Source organism: Aotus nancymaae, unplaced genomic scaffold (genome assembly GCF_030222135.1).
Source record: "Aotus nancymaae isolate 86718 unplaced genomic scaffold, 86718_ANA_hifiasm-v0.15.2.pri h1tg000029l, whole genome shotgun sequence".
NCBI classification, from domain to species: Eukaryota; Metazoa; Chordata; class Mammalia; order Primates; family Aotidae; genus Aotus; species Aotus nancymaae.
Genome location: NW_026988442.1, coordinates 49,115,926 through 49,131,712, shown reverse-complemented (window position 1 = coordinate 49,131,712; position 15,787 = coordinate 49,115,926). Strand labels below are relative to the sequence as shown.

General features: G+C 37.2%; 1 non-coding gene across 1 annotated transcript; it reads left to right on the top strand.

The window, feature by feature from the left end:
• Positions 1 to 9,748: 9,748 nt before the first annotated feature.
• Positions 9,749 to 9,857, top strand: LOC135277068 (U6 spliceosomal RNA). The gene has a single exon (XR_010344677.1). It is a non-coding gene; the product is annotated as a U6 spliceosomal RNA (small nuclear RNA).
• Positions 9,858 to 15,787: the final 5,930 nt, after the last annotated feature.

The window sequence follows — 15,787 nt, the reverse complement described above, 5'->3', positions numbered from 1 at the left end:
TAGAAGTAAGCACCAAAAGAGCCTCATGAGTACATAGAGACTTAAGCAATGAGAGACCAGGATAGTCAGAGTGGATGGAATAAATAAACTGTCCCATAACTGGTATAGTAACATTGGTTATCCACACAGAAAGAAATAAAAACCAAAAAAAGATACTTTAAACTACACACAAAAATTGATTACAGAAGAATTAGAAACATACATTAACAAAACAGAAGTTTTTATATTTTAGAGAAAACTATTATCTGGTTAGAAAGTATTTCTTAAATACACTAAAGCTCAGAACATAAAGGAAATGTAAAATTAACCTTACTAAAACTGAAATTTTTTATCAATTAAATGGCACCATAAGAAGAAAAATGCAAACTATTAAGTACTGGAAGAAAGTAATTGCAAAACACTTAAGTGCCACAGAATTAACATTTGTAACCTATAAAGATTTCCTACAAGTCAATAATAAAATTCATAGGAACATTGAGCAAAAGATGTAAACAAATATTTTAAAGAAGATAAATACCATGCCAATGTATTAAAAAAGTTATTCAACCTTCTTAGTAATCAGAGAAAGGCAAATTAAACTCATAAGGATGTGCTACGTATCATCTACTCACTCATTAGGTTGGCTACAATTAAAACCTTAGTAAATATTAATGTTGACTCATTTAGAGTAGGAAAACTCTCATATAAGACCAGAACTATTAAATAGCATAAAATGTAAAACAATTGGCATTAATTATCTAGCAAATTCAAATGTGCACATATCCTTTCACTCAGCAATTTTAATTCTAAATATATAGCTTGGAGCAAAGTATTTTATACACACATGCACACACAGAAAGAGAGGCAAACAAATATAAAAATATTCACAACCATTTAGTCATACCAAAAACAAACACGTTTTTAAACCTGCAAACAATCTAGATATTTACCAAGTGTATAATGGATTTAAAATGTATATTAAAAATTAGATTATTATTTGAAGTGAAAATGAATGAAATGAGGATATACAAATGGATAAATCTTTTTAAAAATAAAGCCATAATGTGCAATGAAAGACATTAATTCCATTAAGTAATTCATCGAAAGATATAAACAATACCTTTCATGTATATAAAGTTCAAAAATAATAAAAGGTAAACACATATTATTTCAAGGTGAATGTCTATGTGACAAAACTATATAAAGACAAGTGAATTGTACCTATGTGTTTTATGTACTTTCTATGGTTTGGCTGTGTTCCCCACCCAAATCTCTCATCTTGGATTGTAGTTCCATAATCCCCATGTGTCACGAGAGGGAACCAGTGAAAGGTAATTTAATGATGGGAGTGTTTACCCTCATCCTGTTCTCATGATACTGAGTGAGTTCTCACAAGATCTGATGTTTTTATCAGGGGCTTTTCTCCTTTTGCTTGGATCTTCTCTCTCCTGCTGCCATGTGAAGAGGTATGTGTTTGCTGGAAGAGTTTCCATCATAATTGTAGGTTTCTTGAGACCTCCCTAGCCATTCAGAGTCATGAGTCAGTTAAACTTCTTTCCTTTATAAATTACCCAGTCTCGGGTATTTCTTTACAGCAGTGTGAGAATGGACTAATACAATCTGTTCCACAAAAAAAAAATTAAAATCAATAAAAAGTCGTGCCTCAGAACTAAGGTGTTTATTGCATAATTGTTGCTGTATCCTGTACCCTCTTTAGCTTCAACTGTAGTTCTATTTTGCATAAGGTTCTCCCAGCTCAGCTTGCTACAAGAAAATTGCAATCAGTTATCATAAAATTGTGTTTTCCCTGTTTTAGCTTAGTAATGTCATGTGAGGACACACTACTCAGGTATTAGAGCTGTAAAGAGATGTGGCGTGAGGGTTCCTACTATTTCTATTACATTATGGAAACTTTACTAGTAAATATAGCTCCAAATTTAAATATCTGCTGTTTAAGAAATAACAATAGGGACTGTTATATGGGAATACCATTAGCTCTTCCTGGAAGAATCAAATCTGTGTTTTGTTTTGTGTAATTTTATTTTCTTGTCTTTTTTGAAGGTATAAGGATGAGAATCCAAAACTCTTAATCTACTCATGAGACATAATATTTGAAGGAAAGATTCCAATTTTTGTAATTAAAATATATCACCATTTGTTAAAAGAAGAGTGATATTTTCCTTGTAAAATATTTTTATCACATTTTTCTAAAATACATATTTCTCATAAGTAGAAAAATTTAACAGACTCAAACCAAAATAGACATTATTAGTAAAAGAAGCATCCTGTACTTTGGAAAATACTCAAATTACCCTAGACCCCCAAATAACAATAAATTACACCTTAGTAACAATGGATTACACCTGAGTAGTGAAATTACTTTTATTTAATTAGTTTATAAGGATGATATTTACCTGTCATTTGCTTTCAGTATCATAATTTATTTTAGACAGTTACTATCATACATGCATACAGAAATGCGTGCATGCCCACACAAACACACAAAATATCAAATGAAAGTTTGATATTCAGGCTATAACTAATCTAGTAAATGAGATGAAAATAAAGCAAAAAACGCCCATAACAAATTTTAAGACCTTGACTTCACAGTGAAATTGAGCTTTTAAAAAGCCTAAAGCTTTAATAAAGCAAGGATTCATTATCAAAAGTTTCTAATGAAGAGGAAAAATAGGAATATATTAACGATTTCAAGAAACTAAAAATAAGATGAACTCAGTCTTTAAATAGAGAACATGGAGTTATGAAAGTATGTGGTAAGGACACATCTGATGCTACACACTTTGAAGTAACCATCACCTTCAGAAATTACCAGTCTTGGCCACATCACACTGAGATATATCCCTAGTCACAGATGATGCTGAATACTCTGGTTCTTGTTGATTGTATTCTAAAAGTGCCATAACAATTTTTAGTTACAGTTCTGAATAAGAGTAAACTTAATAAAAAGTTTTTAAATAAAATAATTGTAAATTTTGGGTTATATCTTTGTATTAATTAGGACTCTGTGGGTTGCTGTGAACAGAAATGAACAAAAGCTAGATTAAGACATAAACAAACAAAAAAATCCCAAACATTATAAATGTTACAGAGATATATTATAGATCCCAAAGTAGAAAATATACAGCTAAGGTCCCTGAATAGAAAATTTCATTGGCAGCTTCTTCCTCTGTGAATTGGCTTTCTTTGACTCTGATGCAGTAGATGGTAGAGAGTCACCCTACACTTTTAAGTTGATAGTTGCTCCCAAATGAACAAAAATAGATTAGTGTCAATTATAAATTCCTTAGAAACATCTGCTTGGCTCAGTTTAGGCAAAGTTATCTATTTTGGTTCAATCAACTAGAATAGGAAGACAATTATGCTCAAGCATAGTTGACAAAGGATAATGGGATATGGATATTTGTAAACTGGAAAATGCCCCACAAGGTATTTATTACAATCCTAGTAGAAATTTATAGCTCACTGCTCTCAGCCAATTCACTAACACAAGAATTTGAGTTGTCTCAGAGACTCCCTATTTGAACCTACTTCTCTGCAGTGATTGCACTATTACTCTACTGCACAGAAAAACTGGCCTGAGCTAATAAAAATGTTCTCAGCTTAACAGTACATACACACATTTTAATTTTATTTTGGAGAAAATCAGAAAAAGAATGGTGAGATCACCAGGCCTTTAGTGTCCCTCTGTGTGAGCATATGGCTGATCTGATTACCTCCAAAGTAATATGGGTTGGGCACTAAGGTAAAAAGTAGAGCTTTATTGTTTATGATGAATTTATATTTGATTTATATTCTTTTTACAGACAGTGAGCTATTTAGGAACCAAGAAGATAAAGTTTTCAGAGGCAGTATAGTGTGTACAAGCATGCCTTGAATATATGTTGGTTCAGTTCTGGACCACTGCAATGAAATGAATATTGCAACAAAGCAAGTCATGTACAGTTTTGGTTCCCCAGTGCATATAAAAGTTATGTTTATACTATACTGTAGTCTATTACTGTGCAATAGCATTATGTCTTAAAAAGTTCCATATCTTAAATAAGAATTACTTTATTGCTAAAAAAAAAAAAAAGGCTATCAGTTATCTGAGCCTTCAGCAAGTTGGAATCTTTTTGCTAGTAGAAGGTCTTGCCTTGATTGATGGCTGCAGGGTATTGGTTGCTGAAGATTAGGGAGGCTGAAGCAGTTTCTTAAATAAGGTAACAATGTAGTATGCAACATAGACTCTTCCTTTCATGAAAAAATTTCTGTGTAGCATGCAGTGTTGTTTGATAGCATTGTATGGGCACTAGAACATCTTTCAAAATTATGTTCTCAAACATTGCCCCTGCTATGTCAACTAAGTTTATATAAAACTTTACACCCTTTGTTGTCATTTCAGCAATGTTCATAGCATCTTCATCAGGATTAGATTACATCTGAAGAAACCACTTTTTGTGCTCATCCTTAAGAAGCTACTCCTCATTCATCAGTGTTACTAGATTGCAGCAATTCAGTCACATTTCTGAAGATGTATTCCACTTCCAATTCCAGTTTTCTTCCTATTTCCACCACTTATGCAGTTACTTTCTCCACTGAAGCCTTGAACTCCTCAAACTCATCCAATGAAGGTTAGAATCAACCTTTCCCAAACTGCTGTTAATGTTGACATCCTGACCATCTTTCATGAATCATAAATGTTCTTACCTAGAACAGTGAATATCTTAGAAGGCTTTTAACTTACTTTCCCCAGGTCCATCAGAGGAATCACTATCTATGGCAGCTATCGGCTTGCAAAAGGTATTTCTTAAATAATAAGACTTGAAAGTCAAAATGACTCCTTGATCCATGGGCTACAGGATGAATGTTGTGTTTGCAGGTATGAAAACAATATTAATATTGTACATCACCATTAGAGCTCTTGGGTGACTAGGTGCATTGTCAGTGAGCAGTAATATTTGAAAGGAATTTTTTTTTCTGAATGGTATTTCTCAACAATAGGCTTAAAATATTCAACAAACCATGCTAACAACAGATGTGCTGTCATCCAGGCTTTTTGTTTCACTTAGCATAGGCCACATAGATTTAGCACACTTTCTAGGGTCTATTAGTTTGTTCTCATGCTGCTGATGAAGATATACCCAAAACTGGGCCACTTACAAAAGAAAGAGGCATAATGAACTTATAGTTACACGTGGCTGGGGAGGCCTTACAATTGTTGTGAAAAGTGAAAGGCATGTCTGACATGGTGGCAGACAAGAGAAGAGAGCTTGTGCAGGGAAACTCTTTTTAAAACCATTACATCTTGTGAGACGTATTCACTCTCATGAGAACAGCATGGGAAAGACCTGCCCCATGATTCAATTACCTCCCACTGGGCCCCTCCTACAACACATGGGAATTCAAGATGAGATTTGGGTGGGGACACAGCCAAACTATATCATAAGGGCTCTAGGATTTTGGAGTAATAAATGAGCATTAGTTTAAGCTTAAAGTCATCACCTGCATTAGCCCCTAACAAGAGAGTCAGTCTGTCTTTTGAAGCTTTGAAGTCAGACATTGACTTCTCCTTTCTAGCTATGAAAGTCCTAGATGGCATCTTCTTCCAATAGAAAGCTGTTTGTCTACATTGAAAATCTGTTGTCTAGTATAGCCCCCTTCATCAATAATCTTAGCTAGATCTTCTGGATGACTTATGCAGTTCTACTTCACATTTGTTGCTTCACCTTGCACTTTTATGTTATGAGATGGCTTCTTTTCATAAACCTCATGAACAAACCTCTGCTGGCTTCAAATTGTTCTTCTGTAGCTTCTTTACTTCTCTTAGCCTTCATAGAACTGCAGAGTTAGGGCCTTGCTCTGGATTAGTCTTTGACTTAAGGGAATGTTGTGGCTGGTTTAATCTTCTACATAGACCACTCAAACTTTCTTTATATCAGCAGAAAGCCTGTTTGTTTTCTTATTTGTGTGTTCACTAGAAGAGAACAGCACTTTTGTTTGTTTTAAGAACTTTTTCTTTCCATTAATGACTCAGCTGTTAGGCACAAGAGGCCTAGCTTTTGGCCTCTCTCAGATTTCTACATACCTTCCTCACCAATCTTAATTATTATTTTATTTATTTATTTATTTTTGGAGACAAAGTCTCACTCTGTTGCCCAAGCTGGCATGCAGTGGTGCGATTTCGACTCATGTCAACCTCTGCCTCCCTGGTTCCAGTGATTCACATGCCTCAGCCTCCCAAGCAGCCAAGACCTCAGGCATGCGCCACCACACCCAGCTAATTTTTGTATTTTAGTAGAGACAGAGTTTTGCCATGTTGGCCAGGTTGGTCTCAAACTCCTGACCTCAAGTGACCCACCTGCCTCAGCCTCCCAAAGTGCCAAGTTTACAGGCATGAGCCATCACTTACAGCCTTAATCATTGTTAGCTTTTGGATTAAAGTGGAAAACACGCAACTCTTCCTTACTTGAATACTTAGAGGCTTTTGTAGGGTTATTAATTGACCCGATTTCATTTTTGTTATGTCTCAGGGAATAGGGTGGCCTGAGAAGACAGAAAAAAAACTGGAGAATGGCCAGCCAGTGGAGCAGTCAGAACACATACAACATTTCTCAGTTAAGTTTCTTAACTTATATGAGCACCATTTGTGGTGCCCCAAAGCAATGACAATATTAATATCAAATATCACTGATCACAGATAGCCATAATATATACAATAATAATCAGAAATTTTGAAATATTGTGAGAATTACCAAAATGTGACAGAGAGACATGGAGTGAACATATGATTTTGGAAAAATGATGCCAATAGACTTTCTGAAGGTTACCACAAACCTTCAATTTGTTAAAAAAAAATAAAATAAAAAAGCATTATCTGTAAAGTGCAATAAGGCAAAGTGCAATGAAACAAGGTACACCCGTATAGGTTACGTGTGCTGGCTTTAGAGCCACTACCACAGTCCACACCACAGCTTGTGCAGCCTTAATCAAGTTTTCCAACTTCTTTGTCCTATAATATCCTCATCTGTAAATTTTGGATTAAAATAAATTAAATAAATTAATCTTAGAAAACTTCTTACAATGCCTGGAAGACTGTAAGTACTCAATATTCTGGTTGTTTTTGATGGAGTGGTTTTAAGACTTGCTATATTCCTGATGTTCTAAATACCTTTTCTTGTTTTAGAAGGGATGATTTTAAAACATGCTACATTCTTGTCAGAAAGCCAGATACTAAAGCAGATTTACTGTGAAGCTAATTAAAGGTGAATTTCAGGGTTCTGGACTTTCCAAGGCTCATCTACCTTTTCTTATATTTTAATTTCTAAGAGCACACCCCAAGTTGTATAACTCCAAGCCCAGCCTGGGTGGGCTGTACTCCAGCCTGGGTGACTAAGTAAAACGTGGTTCTACCTCTGGTCAAGTTTGGTGGACTCAATCCAGATAATTTTTCGTAACTATACTAGGAGAATTTATTTAGCTCAGTTAACCAAGGTGACAAAAAAGAGAGTTGGGAATGATTGAATACTAATTGTGAAAAAAAGAATCTATTCAGTTTACTCTATACAAAACTTTGAGAATAACTGCTTTATTCTTATTCTTAAAGATAATCAATAATAGTTTTTAAATATAGGAATCAGATTGCTAAACCCCTGAGTTAGAGGTTGCAGTGACCAATGAACAACACTACTGTACTCCAGACTGTACACTGTACACTACTGTACTCCAGGCAAGACACTGTCTCAGAAAAAAAAAAAAAAAAAAAAAAGAATGCATGAACATACAGTGAAGTTTTGACCATAACAAAGTGTATAAAATGTTATTACTTCTATAATCCCAGCATTTTGGGAGGCCGAGGCAGGTGGATCACGAGGTCAAGAGATCGAGACCATCCTGGTTAACATGGTGAAACCCCATCTCTACTAAAAATACAAAAAATTAGCTGGGCATGGTGGTGCACGCCTGTAGTCCCAGCTACTTGGGAGGCTGAAGCAGGAGAATGGCTTGAACCCAGGAGGCGGAGGTTGCGGTGAGCCAAGATTGCGCCATTGCACTCCAGCCTGGGTAACAAGAGCGAAACTCTGTTTCAAAAAAAAAAAAAAAATTGTTATTACTTCAACCGCTGACTCCAGAATTCCTCTAAGGGATACAACTTTCTTTGAGAAAAGGGCACAAAATTTTTGGAATAGCATGTAGGACTTCCAGACACTGGCTTGCTGGACCTAAACTCTGAAAGAAAGAAATTACTCTCTAGAAATGAGAAGAATGGGAGTTCCCCCAAGTAGTCTGCAAAAGAGAGATTGAGGAAGAGTTAGGGAAGAAGAGTAGATGCACATTGTACACAGTGACTACTTCCAGAGAGCCTTCCAAATTTTCTTTCTGGAGTGATCTCAGCTTACTGAAGCCTCAACCTCCTGAGCTCAAGTGATCCTCCCACCTAAGCCTTTGGAGTAGCAGGGACTACAGGCGCGGACCACCACATACAGCTAATTATTTTTTTAATTTTTTTGTAAGGATGGGATCCCTCCATGGTTCCCAGGCTGGTCTCAAACTCCTGGGCTCAAGTGATCCTCCCACTTAGCGCTTCCAAAGTGCTGGGATAACAGGCATAAGCCACCATGCCTGGCCTTTCCAAATTTTCAATAAAGCCTTTAGAATTTATAAAAGTTGTGGAAGAACTCCACTGCTTCTTCAGATTCCCCAAAATATTTATTTTATTAGCAGCATGAGAACAGACTAATACACACCCAAAAATAATTATTTTGGGAATCTGAAGAAGCAGTGGAGTTCTGCTGATGAAGAATTGAGTTAGCTTATGAGGATGTGTGGCCTATACAAATGTAATCGCCCAGGGAATACATACAAATCTCAGAGGAGGTGCCATAGTTTGTGTGTCCCCAGAAGCAGACACTGAGACAAGAACTCTGGTGCAAATTGTTTGTTGTTGTTGTTGTTGTTGTTTGAGACAGAGTCTCACTCTGTTGCCCAAGCTGGAGTACAGTGGCACAATCTCGGCTCACAGCAACCTCTATCTCCCAGGTTCAGGTGGTTCTTCTACCTCACTCTCCTAAATAGCTGGGATTACAGGCATGTACCACCATGCCCAGCTAAGTTTTGCATTTTTCATACAGCTGGAATTTCACCATGTTGGCCAGGCTGGTCTTGAACTCATGACCTCAGATGAGTCACCCAGCTTGGCCTCCCAAAGTGCTGGGATTACAGGCATGAGCCACCTCACCCAGCCTGTGGTGCAAATTGTTTATTCAGGAGGAGAAAAAAAACACAACTAACTCAGGGAGGAACTGAGACTAGGAAGAGAAGGTAGTGAAAGATGTTCATTATTAAGTCATTTACCACTGTGAATGTGGACTTCATCATGTCAGGGAAGGGGAGTCCATGTAAAACACACCATTCAGAGGTATTTTCCAAGGAACTAGGGTATTTATATGTAATTCTTGTTGGTCATTATTTGAGGACCATTCACAGAGGAGATTCCTTGGCACCTCTAGCCCCAACAAATAAGGTAAATATATGCAAGCGCTTAGAGTTGAAATTTGGGTTAGGGAATATGGGCACATTACCAACATCACCTACTCTGTGGACTTTGGGCATCCATTGGCTCTGAAATTGATATGTGTTTCAAGACAAAGTTTAATCAATTTCTGAAGATCAGAGAAACTCTCACCATCTCCTGAATGGCATGACAATATTTTATTTTGCTTTAAATTTGTCCTCACAGGGAATTGATTCTTTTTAAGAAAGTCTTTATACAGTGTACTTTGGTAACACATATACTAAAATTGGAACAATACCGAGAAAATTAGCATGGCTCTGTGCAAGGATGACATGCAAATTCGTGAGCATTATATATACATATTTTTACAGGGTGACTACAGTTAATAATAATTTAATTGTACATTTTTAAATTATTAAAAATAGCTAATTGGGTTGTTTGTGACAGAAAGAATAAATGCTTGAGGATGAATACCCTATCTTTCATGATGTGATTATTACATACGGCATGTCTGTATCAAAATATCTCATGTACCCCATAAATATATACACTACTACATACCCACAAAAATTAAAAATTAAAAAAGGAGAAGGAAGTCTTCATACAGATAGGGCTAGCCTAGGGAATATGTTACTTGAGAGTCTGATCTGTACTTTTCTCCTGAAACCTTCAGCTTCTAATGATTCTCTTCCAAATATCCATGTTTTCTGTCCAGAGTGTCTCTGGGGGCATCTTAGGATGGTTTCTCTTTTGCATAATGCTACTAAAACTAGTGTAAAAGCTGTCATTCTATTTTAAATACATAATCTTTATAAATGGCATTTAAAGACATCTAATTTCTCCAAGAATTGCCTTTTTATTTTAATGTTATTGTATCTGTTTATTTCTCCAAATCCATAATCCGTAATCTGCTATACTGGAGTTTTACCCTTCTTGCTTTTGGAAAGAGAGACAAAAAAATCCAGAAGTAGTCCAAATATAAACTGTTCACAGAATTACTTAGATGCCATTCCATTCCAAGTATTATACATGTAAATACATAGACATCTCTCATCCAGCTCTAATTGCTCCAGAGCTTAGCTGTTTAGCCATTTTAAATAGCATTGAGTAGTGTCTGCAGGTATCACATTTGGTATGTGTAAATACTCAATACATACCTATAGATTGGTATGTAGAAAGGGGAAAGACTATCGCTGACTTCACTTATTTTGAAATGATACATAGGTTTAACAGACACAGAAATGTAAATACATTCAATAATTTGGGGAATACATATTATTTCAATAATTTATCTAAAAGTTTTAAATTTTTGTTTTTTTTTAACTCTAGCATTTCATTTATCTTTTTTTCCCTCATAGTTTCAATCCGAGTATTGAATTTTCTTTGGCCTGAAAACATTTTAGTTCCTTTCCAAGTGAACAATGACTTCTTTTTCTTCTACTCTTTCAATGTCCACAATAGAGTCTCTAATACTGGGGGCCATCCCAGCCTCCATGATTATGAAGACAGCACTGGTTCTCTTCCTTCATAGTTCCACAAGGGTTATCAACCTGCTTTTTCTCTACTTCAGGTGGAAGTGTTTCTTCTGAACCAATTATTCTCCTATCTTTGTCCTCTGAAGAATTGAAATAGCTGGGAGTGGAAAACTCCCAGCTATTTTCTTTCTTAGGGTAAGTTTTATGTCTGGGTCATTTTGCTTATTTCTCTAACCTCTTAAAAACTGAATTCCTGTGCCTTAGAGAATTGTCAACTTCATATATTTTTTGACATGTTTAAAATTTCTTCGATTCTAAGGGAATTTTGTTTTGCTGGTATGTGAGAAGCGCAAAACAGGTCATCACTTCAAAAAAACACAGAAATATATGTTACCTAAAGAAATAACCCACAGCTGTATTTTGCAGGTGCTGTAAAAAACATCTTGTATGCCCTCTCACAGGAGTGGGTGCTGACTCAGAGGTGGCTGAGCTTGGTACACAGTGAAGAGGCCCACGTGCTCCAGTGTGTCTACGATCCCATCTGCTGCCAGGTGCCCTCAGGGTAGGAGAGTGGGAGGTACACGCCGAGCTGGAAAGTGTGTTCTGAAGACCCTCCTCTTGCCAAGTGCCTTGCCCATCACAACCTTGTGTGTGAATTCTAATGGATTTGAATGGGGGTCGGGGTGCATGGGGAAGTTGCTCTGTGGACCTGTGGGACACAGGAATCGGACTCACTGGCGGCGGATCCGTTCTGGAAGTACTAACCCGTCAACTGCATTGCTGAGGACATTTCTTGATGTGTGAGTGCACTCTAGGTGGCCATTTACTGCACACTATAGAAATTGTTTGACTATGTAGTGGACCATGTATATATGATAAATTATCTATTTTAAACACACACACACACACACACAAAATCTTGTCAGTGAATTACTGTGTTTTATCTTCCCTTATCCACTAGTAGACACAAATTCTGGAAATTGTTGAACTCTGAAAACACTTCACCAATGATTATGAAATAATTATTCTCAACTTGACCATTTTTGTAATTCGTTGGCCATACCCTGATATTCATCCTCCTAACAACACTAAAGATGACTGACTACCTATATGGAAATTGGTTCTTTGTGGAAATAACTTCTCATAACTACAGATTTGTCTCAATAGCGTCAATATTTTGTTAGGAAAAGTTGATAGTTGTCAAAAAAAAACTGATGTAGGAGGAAAGTGAAAATGACACTGTCATCTAGAGAACAGGAAGAGAGCAAATGATGGCCTTTGACCTACCCTTGAAATAGTTGTTCTTGTGTAATACAATCAATTTAGAAGAAGGAACCAGGGCAATTCTATAGGTAAATACATTCTTTCTTAGCTACAGCACAAGAGAGTGGGGTTAGCAGGTGTGTGTATGTCGTAGACAAGTGCTCCATTTAGACTTCTCCCCAAACTCCAGTCCCAGGAAGAGAGAATTCAAAACAAAGTAAAAATGGTTAAGGCTTCACTGGAGTATTTATCCGCCTCCTCCAAACCTGAGAGTAAAATCAAGAAAGCATACACAGCAGCAAATTTGGCAAGGGAAGCCCTTGGCCATGTGCCTTATCCTGAGATAGCAAGAGTATTTTATCCTTTAGCCTATACATATGTAACTGCTATGGTTTCTTCAACCCTTTCAGTTGAGGCATTGTAACTGAAACATTTTAACAGCCTTTCTAGAGTGATGGGATTCAAATCAATCCAGAGAAGCAGTGTTACACCCTGTTATGTTTTGGCTGTGTCCCCACACCCAAATGTCATTGCCAATTGTAGTTCCCATAATCCCCATGTGTCATAGGAAAGACAGGTAGAGAGAACTGAATCATGGGAGCAGTTCCCTCATCCTGTTCTCCTTATGGTGAGTGAGTTCTCGTGAGATCTGATGGTTTTATAAGGGGGTTTATAAAAACTTAGAAACCCCCTTTGCTGGGTTCTCATTTCTTTTTCTCTCTACCATTATGTGAAGAAGGATGTGTTTGCTTCCTCTCCTGCTATGATTGTGTTTCCTGAGGACTCTCTAGCCATGTGAAACTCCAAGTCAATTAAACCTCTTTCCTTTATAAATTACCCTGTCTCAGGTATGTCTTTATTAGCAGAATGAGAACAGACTAATACACACCCATGCTGCAGGGAGCTCAGTGCAAAGAAAGCCAGGATTGCCTTGGATTGCATGAGCTACGGAGGGGAAAATGTTGGTAGGTTATAAGTGATTAGGTACTGATTGACCAAAGGACAGAAATTCAACTGTAGGGAATCCAGGCCTCCTAGTGAATGGTGGAGGGATGATACTCATCTGTGGTTTAGGTAAAACTTCCCAAATATGTTACTCTGCTTTGTTCAATGATAACAAATTCAACTTATGTTTCTTCTCTCTACCCTGTCCCCCACCCACTGCCCTCGGCATTGTTTCTGCACAGTTAAGCAGTGTCTTATTGTCTGCCTTCCCGTCACTCTATACCCATGTCCAATAAAGTGCAGTGACATTATTCAACACATTTATTGAGAGTAAGAGACTTTGTAGTTTATAACAAACGTATTGATTTTCATACTTATCAGTTTATAAAAGTTACAGGCGATACTAAAAACGTTTTTCAATAACAAAAATTTAATGAACATCTAATCATCCAATATTAACCAATGAGAATGGAAATAATAGCAAGAATAATAAAACACGGCACTACCCTCAAAGAGTTTATAATCTAACAGGAGGCAGGCAAGTAAACAAACTATTATAATGTAGTATGATATTAACCTACACAGAGAGCAGAAAAGAAGGGCCTCTAACCCAGACTTAAGGTAAAGGAATAAGAAATAGAAAAAAAGAAAGTGTTACTAGTGCAGGATTCTTGGAGAAAAAGTGCCTATTTCCTGTTCACAAGGATGAATAGAAACTATTCAAACTGGGCATAAGAGGACAAACTAGGCAGAGAATCCAGAGAAAACATGGTGTACTCTGGAGAACTGGTAAGTAGGGCTTGAGCCACAACATACTGGGTCAGGCATGATTTGAACTGAGTCAGGAGAGACAGGTGGGCACGGGCTCATGGAGAGTCTTGGATGCCATGAACAGGAGCCAAGCATCTAACAAAATGGAAGATAGAGAACCAAGGAATGATGCTATGGGCTGAATGATACCTGCTCCCCTAATCCCATAAGGGTGAGTCCTCACATACAGTGTGACTATTTAGAGACAGGGCTTTTAGGAGATAACTAAGATTAAATGAGGTCATAAGGGTGGAGTCCTCATCTGATAGGATGGTGGCTTTATAAGAAGGTGGGGAACGAGATCTCTCTCTCTCTCCATGTGCATGTGCCAAGGAAAGGCCTCATGAGGACACAGTGAGAAATTGGATCTGAAAACCAGGAAGAGAGCCCTTATCAGAACCCAACCATGTTGCCTCCCTAATCTCAGACTTCCAGATGCAATAACTGTAAGAAAATCTATTTCTGTTGTTTATGCCATCTAGTCCATAGTATTTTATTACAGTAACCTGGGCTTACTAAGGCAAATCATGTCAAACAAGGGAATGGCATGTGTATCACATGATGGGTATCAAATGAAGAGTGTACTTAGGGTAGATAGGAGATTGCAGAAGGAGTAAAACTGAAGGTGGAGGACTGTTGAGGACAGTATCTACTAACCACCCAGATTACAAGTAAAGGGAGTTTCAACTAAGGTGTGGGCAGAATGACTGAGCGAAGACGCTGGAGTTTGCTGAATTTAGAGACCAAAATGTAGTTAAGAGTTTGAAGTTAGTTAAATTCGGTCTTATACTATGCTTTAGATGAAGAAATCTTTTTCAGAAAATTCTCCATTTGGTGCGTAAGCCAGATCAGCTTAATCAGGCACAGGAAAGCTGCAGAGTGTCACAAAATGCTGAAAGCAAATGCAGGAGTGAAGGCGTCACGACGAACTCCTTGCTGTGGATTCCTGCTTCTTAGAGGCTGTCTCGTTCTTTCACAGCTCGGTGCGGAAGCCAGCGTCAATCCAAGTTTTAACTATCTGAAAAGCTTGGTTTCATTCTTGATGTTTTACTATTTTCTTTCTCCACTTTAGATGCTCCCCTGTGGGTTGTGCATCCCACTCTGAAGAAGACTGGCATAGCTGGTGTTGCCAGTCAGTGAGCTGACTGTGATAAAAAAGGGAGAGCAAAGGGATTTTAACTAGGACAATGTTGAGTTTGAGGTGCTGTGGGATATCCAGTTAATAACTTATTGGTAGTTATAAGTTTAGGTCTAGATAACAATTGAGAGATTTACACTAAAATAATCCATATACTGTTGGTCATTTTATCCTAGGAAAAAATGAAAATACCCACAAAATAGTTTGCATTATAAAGAGAAAAGAGGGCCACAGGTAGAAACTTCAAGAATATGAAAAATGAGAGTCCAAAGAGGAAGAAGGTCCTAGGAATAAATCTGAGAATAAAAATTAGCTAATATGTGTAATGCCTACTGTGTGTCTGGGAATATTCTTAAGTATCTTTATAAATGCTAGCTATGGCCTCACACCAACCCCTGGAAGTAACTACTGTTCTCAGCTTCACCCTTTTACACAGAGAAATTGATATCCTTAAGTTTACACAGCAATTGGAGAGTCAGAATTTGAATCCAAACAATCTGTCTCTAGGATCTATTTAACCATTAACCACTGTTAATTCATTAGCCACTATTTTTACCTAACTAGGAAGAAAATCAGAAGGAAATTGTGTCACAGAAGCCAAAGTACAAAGAAAGTTTCAAGAATAAAGGAATGGCCAACAGTGGCACTTGCTCAGATATATTATGT